The sequence below is a fragment of the Schistocerca gregaria genome, chromosome 1 (genome assembly GCF_023897955.1).
Source record: "Schistocerca gregaria isolate iqSchGreg1 chromosome 1, iqSchGreg1.2, whole genome shotgun sequence".
Taxonomy (NCBI): domain Eukaryota; kingdom Metazoa; phylum Arthropoda; class Insecta; order Orthoptera; family Acrididae; genus Schistocerca; species Schistocerca gregaria.
Window position 1 is genome coordinate 224,549,125 of NC_064920.1, and position 12,081 is coordinate 224,561,205.

Below are 12,081 nucleotides of genomic sequence, written 5' to 3' on the forward strand. Positions count from 1 at the left end.
CTGCGCGAGACGCTTTCTATACGGACTGGCCATGAATATTAGTCGGAAGAATTTCACTCACTAACACTACTTCTTCAGGATCACAAAATCTCGAAGAATTTCGCAGTAGAGGGATGGAAACGTCTATCATGCAGATGTAACTGAAGAACAACACGATATAACCTAACAAATGCTTCAAATGGTTCTGATGCACAATGAGACTTAACATCTGAGGTCTTCAATCCCCTAGACTTAGAACTACTTTACCCTAACTAACCTAAGGACATAACACACATCCACGCCCGAGGCGGGATTCGAACCTGCGACAATAGCAGCAGCACGGTTCCGGACTGAAACGGTTAGAACCGCTCGGCCACAACGGCCGGCGTAACCCAACAAAGTAGAACATTTGACCTTCAATGACCTCATGTGCGTCGGCAAATCGAAATGGTATATCATCATGAATGACGAATTCGCGACCAATGAAAAATTCTATAATGTACTCCTTAGTCAAACCTACGACTTCAACGTGTAGAAATGTTGATACATTAATCGACAGGTTTTCTTTTGTTTGGCAGTGACCGACAGGACACCCTCTGAAAATATAGATACAACTGTATTGATATGATTCAGATACCCGAGAATAAAGAACGGCAGTGTAATCCGGATGCTTGCGCATTCTGCTATATGTATATGACTCATTATCGAGGAGAAACATACTATGACTATTTACCATACACTGAAAACGAGCACTGGAAAATCACGACATATGCCAAATACATGGAAAGCTACGGCACCATTCTACAAATTATAACCACCCCATAAATACAAGAAGAAGAAAAATTATGATCAACTTTGATGATGAAAATGCTGTGAAACAAAGGTAAATTTTTAGTGTGACGAATAACAAAGACATTCTTTTGTATTACTCGATGTAAATATGTCTCTTTTGCTATGATAATTCGTACAGTTACTATTAAAATTATTTTTGAAAGCGATGCCCAAGAAACTCTAACAACTTATGTAACTAACGGCAAGACGTCAGTTTATTTCATACAACAAGACCATCAACAGCCATTTAGTCTTTGACGGAATTACGAGTTTGGTTTAAACGATAACAACCATCTACGTAATAGTGTCGTAGACTCATTGGCTATGTGGTCTTGCATTTACGTGAGTTAAATGTCGGTTAGTTGCTGATTCTTTGCGGAAACATTGCTTTATATTGTCCACATACTTACCAGAAGTTATTGTGCTCTTATTTTAACGGATGAGGATTTTCGGATCTCCAAACGTTATTGTTTTGTGAGTTGCAGGCGTGTTTCATCGGAAAGAAACAGCATTTCAGGAACAGACCTTACATCATGTACAGATTGCCGGCCGATGTGGCCGAGTGGTTCTAGGCTCTTCAGTCCGGAACCGCGCTACTGCTACGGTCGCAGGTTCGAATCCTGCCTCGGGCATGGATGTGTGTGAGGTCCTTACGTAGTTAGGTTTAAGTAGTTCTAAGTCTAGGGGGCTGATGACCTCAGATGTTAAGTACCATGGTGCTAGTGTCTTCGAATGCACAGACTGGAACAACTAGTTGCATTATTGACGTCGAATAACAGTATCCACATTTGTCTTACAGATGACAGTATCAACAATAAAAATTATACATGTCACATTCTTCGTCCACGTGGTTGCAAGATTTCCCAAGGAGAAATTATTCCAATTTGTTTTTTAAAATTTTTGTGATTTGTCAGCACGTTTAATTCACACTGAAAGTAGTCAAATATATTTATGGATGAATACTTCGTAGCTTCCACCGCAAGAGTAACAGATGCTTCAATGGCTGCATAGAAAGACGCAGTACGCTGTCAGACAATTTAGAGGTTTGTTTCTTTTATGATGAAGTGTACGATTTATTGATTTATAACGAAATTATTGCTTCATTGCTTATGTCTATACAAACTAAAGTTGGTACTGTAAATGTATTTAGAGCTGATCCAACTTTTCGCCCTTATTGGTTTGTATATCCTTGACATTTCTAGAACGAAAGGAAAAGCTTTCGAAACTAACATATGTCTCCTGTCTATATTATTCTTCGCCGCCTCCAATTTTTTAAAAAGTCCCTGGGTTACTCACAACGATCTGTCATCAACAGGTTCAAAATCAGCGGTGTTTTGTCGATTCGCTGGTGCATACACTGAAAGAACGTTGCATTTATTAAGTCTAATGAATTTAGAATTCATGCTGTTAGAGAGAGTACGCTTGATAGCGAGCTGCAATTAGAAGCTTAAGCCGCCATGGTGCATAATCTGACTTTGCTGTACATTCCAGAGCAGGTTAAGTAACGCTCAGCTCTTTTATTTTTATTTTTCCAAGGGTTTGCAGTGGCTCCTCAGAGAGTAAAACATTTCCAGTAAATGACGCACAGTGCATTTACAGGACCATTAGCCTGTGGAAACTACCATTCCTTTCCTTTAAAACACTGTCTTATACATCTTATACAATTTTAATCTCACTCTCTCTTTCGCTTTCTCACTCTTTTATTCTATTCTCTCATTTTCCCCCTGCCTCTCCGTCGCCTCTCTCTCTCTCTCTCTCTCTCTCTCTCTCTCTCTTTCTCTTTTCCTGGAATGTTCCCAAATCAGACACACAGACACACACACACACACACACACACACACACAGAGGCTAAACTCGTGTGAATTTAGCATTGTTGCTTTTACTGATAGTTCCGAACTTGCTCACCTCGAATTTGGTCCCGTTGTTGTGGCCTTCATTCCGAAGTGTAGTTTGGTGCACCTATCTACGCTAGGGTATCCTGTTCGACACTGTTCATCTCAACATGACTGCTGCAATCTACATTTATTTCAACATGCATACTGTATTCATCCATTTGTCTCCTCCTACAATTTTAGCCGCCATTGTCAAATTGACGTGTCTTATCAACCGATTTCTCCTTTCAGTCAAGTTGTGCCACATATTTCTGTCTCTCCAATTCGATTCAGTACCCCCTCATAACTTATTCCACCAATTAGTTATTTTTCACCTTTATTCTGTAGCAACAAATTTCAAAACCATCCTTCCTCTCCTTGAATTATTTATAGTCTGCTTTCCACTTCTCTACAGTGCTACACTACAGCCTACCTTCAAAGAGAACACAAGGGTCAATGTTGCCTGCCGTGTTCCTACTTTTCTCCAGAATCCGAACAGAGCTTCCCCAATGTTAGCTTCTACCAGTTTTTCCACTTTATGTATAAAGTTCGTAAAAAAGAAAGAAAGGTTAGGGTTTAACGTCCGGTCGACACAGAGGACAAGCTCTCAAATGGTTAAAATGGCTCTGAGCAGTATGAGACTTAACATCTGAGGTCATCAGTCCCCTAGAACTTAGAATTGCTTGAACCTAACTAAGGACATCACACACATCCATGCCCGAGACAGGATTCGAACTTGCGACCGTAGCAGCAGCGCGGTTCCGGACTGAAGCGCCTGATTGTTTCCTTTGTGTATGGTAAAGGGAATGGCCAGTGCTTTTTGAGAGGAACCATCCCAGAATTTTCCTGGAGCCAATTAGGGAAGTCATGGAAAACCTAAAACAGGATTCTAGATTTCTAGCACATTGGTCCTATTGCAGGATGTTAAAGAAGGTACGAGCATATGGAATAAGTTCACAGATATGTGAGTGGCGCGAAGACTTGTGATATAATAAAACCCAGTATCTAGTCATCAATGGCGAGTGATCATCAGAGACAAGGGTATTGTAAAGAGTGCCCCAGAGAAGTGTAATAGGACTGCTGTTGTTCTCTGTACAAACAAATGATATGGCTGAGAGCGTGGTCAGCCATCACTGTTTGCTGACCTTGCCATGGCGTACGGTAAGATGTCGAAGTTGAGTGATTGTAAGAAGATACAAAGAGGAGAAAATTTCTAGTTGTTGTCGTCAATGGCTGGTTGCCCTAAATGTGGGAAAATGTAAGTTAATGCGGATGAGTAGGAAGAACAAACCTGTAATGTTCGGATACAATGTTACTAGCGTCCTGCTTCACACAGTCAAGTCATTTAAATACCTGGGCGTAACGTTGCAAAGCGATATAAGGTGGAAAAAGGTCGTGAGAACTGTGTTAGGCAAATGGTCAACTTCCGTTTATTGGGAGAATTGTAGGAAAGAGTGATTCACCTATTCTTGAATGCTGCTCGAGTGTTTGGGATCCATTCCAGATAGGACTGAAAAAAGACATCGAATCAGTGCAGATGCGGTCTACCAGATTTTTTACCGGTAGTTTCGAACGATAGGTAACTGTTACGGAGATGCTTCAGGAACTGAAATGGGAATCCTTGGAGGGGAGGCGACGTTCTTTTCGAGAAAATTTAGAAAACCAGCATCTGAAGCTGTCTACCGAACGATTCCACTGCCGCCAACATAACTGCATTGCGCTCAAGGACAACGAAGATAGGATACGAGAAATTAGGTGTTATACAGAGGCCCATAGACACATATAGACAGTAGCTTCCCTTTCGCTCTATTTGTGAGTGGAACAGGAGGAAAAATGACAAGTAGTGGTACAGAATACCTACCACTATGCGCTGTACGGTGGCTTTCGGAGTATATATGGAATCGTGGATGTAGATGTACAGGATAGTCGGACACGGATTTGAACACTCTCTCTCCTCTAGACGCGAGACCACTGCGCGTTCTTGCTCGGTAAAATAAATATATAATTAATGTCAGTGCTTTGCAACAATGGCCTCTTAAACTGATATTTTGGTATTATTTACACCTGTCAGTCTTCCTGATTTGCATTTGAAATTACTACATTCTTGCTGAAGTTCGAGGGTATTTCGTGTGTCTCATACATCTTGCACACCAGACGGAGTAGATTTTTCATGGTGGACTCTTCCACGGACCTCAACAGTTCTGAAGGAATGTCGTATATTCCAGGGGCCTTGTATCGACTTACCTTTCAGTACTTCCTCGTCACTAACTACTATGATGTCTTCAAGTTCACTTTTCATGTGTAGCCCTTCTGCACATTCCTTCCACGTTTCGGATTTCCTTTCAACTTTTCGTTCTTTGCTTAACACTGGTTTGCCAGCTTAGCTCTTGATGTTTATCTTTTCAAAAAAGATCACTTTCATTTTCGTGGAGGCGTCTCCTATCTTTCCTCTACCTATGTATCCTTCTACAGCCTTGCATCTATTCTCTGCCCTCAAGCCACACCTGCTGAAAAGTGAATGCAGTTCTAAAATACTCTGCAATCTCTTGAGCACTGCGTATGGGGTTTAACTGCTTGTGTACTCGATTTATTTTTGATCTCCGAAACAACGCTATTGAACAGGAAAAGTAAATAAAGTAATTATGTAAATTTTAGCCTGTATTTTTTTCTATTTTACTTTGTTTTTTTATGTTAAATATTTCTTTTTCCTAGGAGCAGTCCACTTTTTGTCTCAGTATTGGACTTCTACACGTACACTCCTATAACTGATTTTTTTCATATACAAAACCAAAGTTATCGGTTGGCATTACATTCTTCCTGGACGAAAATTATCACTGATTATCACGTCGTCTAACAACGTCGGTTATCAAGCCTGTTTTTCGTAGCAATTCAGTACTACGGACATGGTTTATACAACGCATGCATACAGCACCGTCGACTCGTTCCAATTTAGCTTACGATCGTTTGTTGTCCACCCGTCACCTTGGAAACTGATTACCCAGTTTACCGTGGCACCGCTAATGAGTAGTGTCGAATGCATGGTCGATTTAGGTCTCTGATTGTAGTTGACAACTGGACTAATTGTGCTTAATGACAGTGGAACAAAATGAAACAATTAGACACTATTTTAATTCCTACGGACATGGTTGGACTGCTGCTACGTAAGTATGCTGACGCTATCGTACGCCCTAAATTACTGAGAGACAACTATTTGCTCTTGTCAGGCGTAATTTCCGGGAGAGTGGTGCGTTCTCAAGCGATCATTGGGCTTCTGAAACAGTTTGCCGGACCCTTTGAGTGGAAATCACAACGTTAATGATCGCCGTACACACACTAGTGGAGGGGAGCTGGGGAAAGTGGCCAGACCGAGGGATCTCTATTTTTTAAGCCGAGCAGCAGTTGACGGAAATGCATACAAACCACTATTATACAAATACTGACGTATAATACAGAATAGTGTAAGTAACTTAAGATCAAATAAAGTACTTTAAGCAGTTCATTTTCACCCAGTGGCAAAAAGCCACTTTCTCCGACATGAGGGGACAAAGTGGTCACGCAGCTTTAATCTCAAAAATAACGCTTAAAATACTATTTTAACAAACAACTAAACATAGTTTATTGTGAAATATAATTCGAATTACTCTTTTCACAAATAAAAGTTAAACTAAAAGGTGTACAACTTGGCTTCCGCCGTTTGCCGATAGGTGACGACAACGGTAAGTAGTTGTCGAAAGAAACAGATCGCAAACATCAGGCAGTTAACTTGGACCTCGGTCAACATAACATCATTCAAACATTAGTCGATTTCTGTGTGCATCATAAAGTTGTTCTTGATTGAAAATGTTAGTTTACAAGCCTAATACTCGCATTTGCGGGAGGTGCTACTGTTTTGTTTCAATATGAAGAAAACATCGGATGAGACTAATAGAATGCTCTCAAGTACTTATGGTAAGGACGCTATCAGTGAAAGAACGTGTCGTGAGTGGTTTCAACGCTCCAGGAACGGTGATTTTAATGTCCTAGACCGGCATAATAGCGGAAGAGAGAATCTTTTCGAAGATGCAGAATTGGAAACATTGCTGACTGAACACTCGAATCAAACTAAAGAAGAATTGGCACGATTAGTGGGAGTGACACAGCAAGCCATTTCAAAACGTCTCAAGGCTGTGGGCATGATTCAGAAAGAAGGAATTGGGTCCCGTGTGAGCTGAAACCAAGAGACGAACGGCGTTTGTGTGTTGGTGAACAGTTGCTTCGGAGGCAAAAGCGGAAGGGATTTCTGCATCGCGTTGTAATGGAGGACACAAAATGGATTCATTACAATAACCCTAAACGCAAAAAATCATGGTGTTATCCCGGCCATGCCTTGAAGTCGACGGCCAAACAGAATATTCACGGCTCCAAGATCATGCTCTGCATTTGACGGGACCAGCTCGACGTCGTGTATTATGAGGTGTTCAAACCAAGTGAAACAATCACAGGTGCTCGTTATCGAAAGCAATTAATGCATTTGAGCGGAGCATTAAAAGACAAACGGACACAATACTACGAGAGGCACGAGAAAGTGATTTTGCAGCACGACAACGCTCGACCCAACATTGCAAAAGAGGTCAAAACTTACTTGGAAACGTTAAAATGGGAAGTCCTACCCCACCTGCCGTATTCTCCAGACATTGCTCCCTCTGACTATCACCTGTTTAGATCAATGGCGCATGGCCTGGCTGACCAACACTTCCAATCTCATGAAGAAGTCACAAATTGGATCGATTCGTGGACTGCTTCAAAAGATGAACAATTTTTTCGAAGCGGGATTCGTACACTACCCGAAAGATGGGAGAAAGTAGTGGTCAGCGATGGAAAATACTTTGAATGATACATGAGTAACCAATTTGTTTCATTAAAGCCTCAAATGTTGGGGAAGAAACGGCGGAAGCTAAGTTGTACTCCTTGTATATCCATCAACTCCTGTACAGATTTCATAAGCGCAAAGGGAGCACAACTGGTACTTAATCCACTGTTTTTCTGGCCTTGAGTTTGAAAGTTTTTCCTCGCAGTACATGCATTCTCTGTCTTCATCCCTGTCGTCAAAGAAAGTTATTCTAGGGTTGTGTTTCCTGCTCTTCGCAGTTTTATTTTTACTGCCTTTCTTACTCTTCTGCTACTTTTCGTTTTGCTTTCTTTTTATCTTTTGTTGTCTTTCTTTATTTGCCGTTTCTATCTCACTTCATTGGCACTTTATGCAGGTATCGCCGCGGACCCCTCCTTTCGGCCGCTGCTGTTACGATTTTCTCCTACACAGACCCACCACCGAGATGACCACTTTGTCGGCTTTGACTCCTTTACACAAAAACTATATGCTCTCTGACATCATGACCGAAAGGTGAATAACTAAAGTAGGATTATGGAGTCAAGACGTGACACTTCCAAAATAAGTTCATTATAAATTCGGTCTCAGTGATAAAGACACAAAGTGACCACGTACTTTACATCAGGATAATTAAAATCCACAGACATTATCATAACTCCGAGGAGCTGCACAGCAGACAGATTAGGCTCCAGGGGCTGACTGCGCCCTCCAGGGAGAATACGTTGAGGTTTGTCCAGCTTGATGCCGGCACCCTACAGCTCCTGCGAGCACATGGACCATTATGCCCGCCATGGCCGCTTTGCTCGTCTCTCCTCTACTACTGCTCGTGCTACTACGTCTACGAACTGCACTGCCCAAGCTCAGTGCGTCGAACAATATAAAGCGAACGGCTCTAATGGTGACACGAAGCTTGTCACTTAATAGCAGAACTACTTTCAAGCCCTAATTCTTTATTATTATTATTTTTACGAAATACATTTGGGACTGGATTCGTTATTCTTTGGTTTATCTGTCTTAGGACAAGTATAAATTGGACAATGTACTATTGTCCTCTAGCCTGTACCTCTTCCATAATTTACTGTTAACTTCATCCATCGTTTCATGCCAGCCCGCATTATTCTTTCCTATCTCCTTCTTTCCTGCAATCATTCCTCCAATAATTTTTTGTTGCAAGCAATTTCTTTTCAATATATGTCCTAGCCAAGATGTTTTGTTCATTTTTATCATGCTCACTAGTTTTTTTTCTATCACTCGTCATCTAATCAGACCATTCCGATTTTAGCATTTTTCTTCGCTACTACTACTCAAAACTATATAAATACACTGCTCGATAAATAGAATGAAACTGTGGATTAAAAGTCTATGCATAATATTTTTTGTTTATCGTAAAATATCTTTTTTGTTATCTTTATTGTTATCTTCCTCAATATCAACTTATCGTCAAATCGTCCATTTCTTTATTCATTTTGACATTGCGCATTTCTGACGCAGTCGATTCATGGCCTGTAATTTTGATTCAATTCTCAAAGTCATCTTCTTCATCGACACAATATTTTGAGTTTTGAACAGCCTCCAAAGTGTTCTCATACAACGTAGCGGGCACTGTAGACGCATCATCGAGTCTAGGGCAGTCTAGATACTTTTACGATTTCTGTGCCATTCCGCAAAAAATATAAATCTGCAGTATAGCTATTTTTAAATAAATAGATGAAAGAAAAACCGCGGACGGACTGCGACACGAAACTTACTGATTCTGTTCCAACACACATTTCATCGGTTTCGAGACACCTATTGCCGAATTCTAAAAGTGACTGCAGTGTCTAGACGATGTCAAAACCCAAAGATAGCGGAAACAGCAGTTTACTTACTTTGTTAGTTTTAACGGAAAAGAAATAAACTAATAAATCTTGCTGACATCGCAGTTGCACAAAGCAGGTATATTTGCTTCTCCAAGAAGAAAAATGCTTTCGTGTTAAAATAATTTTTGTTTTGTGCTAAAAGAAAAAAAGAAAACTACATAGCATTTTGTCGGGACCGAAGTGTTATTACGTGTTAATCAGTTTTCCATGTTAAGGTAATGGAAATTTGTGGGAAGTCTTATGGGACCAAACTGCTGAGGTCAACGGTCCCTAAGCTTACACACTACTTCATCTAACTCAAACCAGTAGTTAAGGCTAACCGGCCATTGACCTTCTTCTTCTGTGCTGGATGCACACACATTGCCGGGCATCTTACGGTACTGGGTAAGATTGTCTCCCGCTAGTAATGAGTGTTATGGGCAGGGGCTCTACGAATGTAGTGTGTGGACATTAAGTTGGGAATGTGGGTCTCACTGGGAGCGTGCAAGCCATAAATTCCTGTAATCGCACTATCCTCTGTGCCCTCGGTGGCTCAGATGTTTCTCTACCTCGAGATGACTGGGTGTTATGTGTTTTTCATGCCGGCACGGTAACTCATCGTGTTCGGTCAGACCGTTAGCTGCCCTCTGTAGTAAAAAACTGAGTTAAAGGATCAATGACGAACTGAAAAGGGTGTCTTGCGGCGTCCGCACCGGGCAGATACAACGAACGAAAACGAACAAAATGAGACTACAAAAAAAAGCGTCTGCCATGTAAGCAGTAGGTCCTGGGTTCGAGTCCCGGTCGGGGCACCCATTTTCAACTATCCCCGTTGATGTACACCAGCACTATCGACAGTTTAGGGTCTTGATTTAATTATCATTTCAACTTACACTGAGGACAACACACACACCCATGTCCGAGTTAGGACTAGACCGCGCGGCCCGCGTTAAGCATTTTACTACTATACGATTTTCATTCTTCGTGGTGTCGAAAGTGTCACCGAAGTTCTACATGTCCTTCTTTTGCATTTGAATCTTATGGTTTCTATGTTGAGCAACGCGTGAAACATTTTCGAGTTTTAGTTTGCTAACAGTTCGGCCCCTCCCTGAGAGAGTCTATCCGCAGTGTTTTACTAATTCTTGTAATCACGAGTTTCCGAAACAGTGGGAGTCTGGTAATAATGCTGCCATAATTGTTTGTTAATGACCGCAGCACAGCAGTGAAGCCCACATTGCGTGCGCTAGACCATAGCCGCATTGGGGCGCAGATGCCTCCGACCCAAACCACGCTATTCTCCGCTGCCAACACAGCCCCTGCGTGATCCACAGACAGCGAGAGTTGGGTCGAGGTAATAGGAGAAGGGGGGGGGTGTAGGTCGGGGCGGAAATGGGAGGACAGAGAGGGGGAGCGCAGAGGGTGGGTAGGGGAGTGTGCGCTCTTTGCGACCAGGCGGCTCCGCTTAATGCTGTTGCAGTTGCGCGCCAGTTTATTTACCGAGCGCGTTTCTGTTTTAACGGTCGTTCGGTCGCATGGATTTTGAAGAGGCGAGCGTAAACGTTTTGCAGCCCGTGTAATCCGCGTGTCCGTCCGGGCCGCCACAAGCGGGCTCTGCAACAGTCTCAGCCAATTTGCCGTGTTTGGAAATGTGATCACTTGGGCCGCAGAATAACACGTTCTTTACGGGCGCGTCGGGCTGAAGTGCTATCCGCTGACATGGAATACGCGTAAAACACCTCTTGCCATGTTTTATCCAGTTACACATCCTACTCTTTTGCATTTGTGGTGGCGTGAATGTACCTGCTATCGGGTGTGGGGAAACGTGGCGTAATGATGAAATACAAGGAATGATGACCTAACAGATGTATCTAATGATAACACGGTTCGTTACCCCAAAATAATAGGAACTAATGAAGCATTCTCAGCTGGCCACCACACTGTTTGCATTCTAGTACCTTGTACAATAGTACCGTCTGCACAGCATCTACGCTTACAGTTGTCATTAGTATATCTGAAATGCAATATTAAGTTTCCGCAGTTATTGTTGCTACGCTTCGTGCTCATTGGGATCTTTCAGAAGTGTTCTTTGAGGGATGACTCTACAGCAGATGTGTACCTGTATGTAGGAAAGTCGCAACATTAGAAAATAGTGGAGAAATACAAGAAGATGTACAGGTCTCCGTACCCTTTGAGTTAATAATTTCGTGGACTTAATAAAGATCTTATTAACAAATGGAGAGGCTTTTCATTAGTTGAACACACAGTTGCGGAAAAAGCTCGCTCCGAAACCTACAGTCCATTTGAGTGTCGCACTACAAATTGGTGAGGCAATTTCGGTCACTAGTGGGAATCAGGATGGTACCTCGATGTCAGCGCATTACCGTGGTTTAGAGCCCCCGTCCATGGAAGCGACGTAGTGTGATGTTTCTGCAATAAATAAGCCCTTTGCAAAGTGCCTGGTCACAAACTGAAAGTCTCAATCACTTAAAACACAGATAAAAGCGCTTTCCTATCTGAGAAGTATCGTTTTAGATACTGTCATAGAAATTATCCAAGCGCCTTGAATACTACAGCATGAACATACACACATCAAAAAAACTTTTGCATCGCCTCGGTCCTGAGAGTTTCGGAACCTGTGCAGAAAATTGAAATAGAGATCAACATAAACGTCATTTCCGCCCTTTTTACAGCTCCT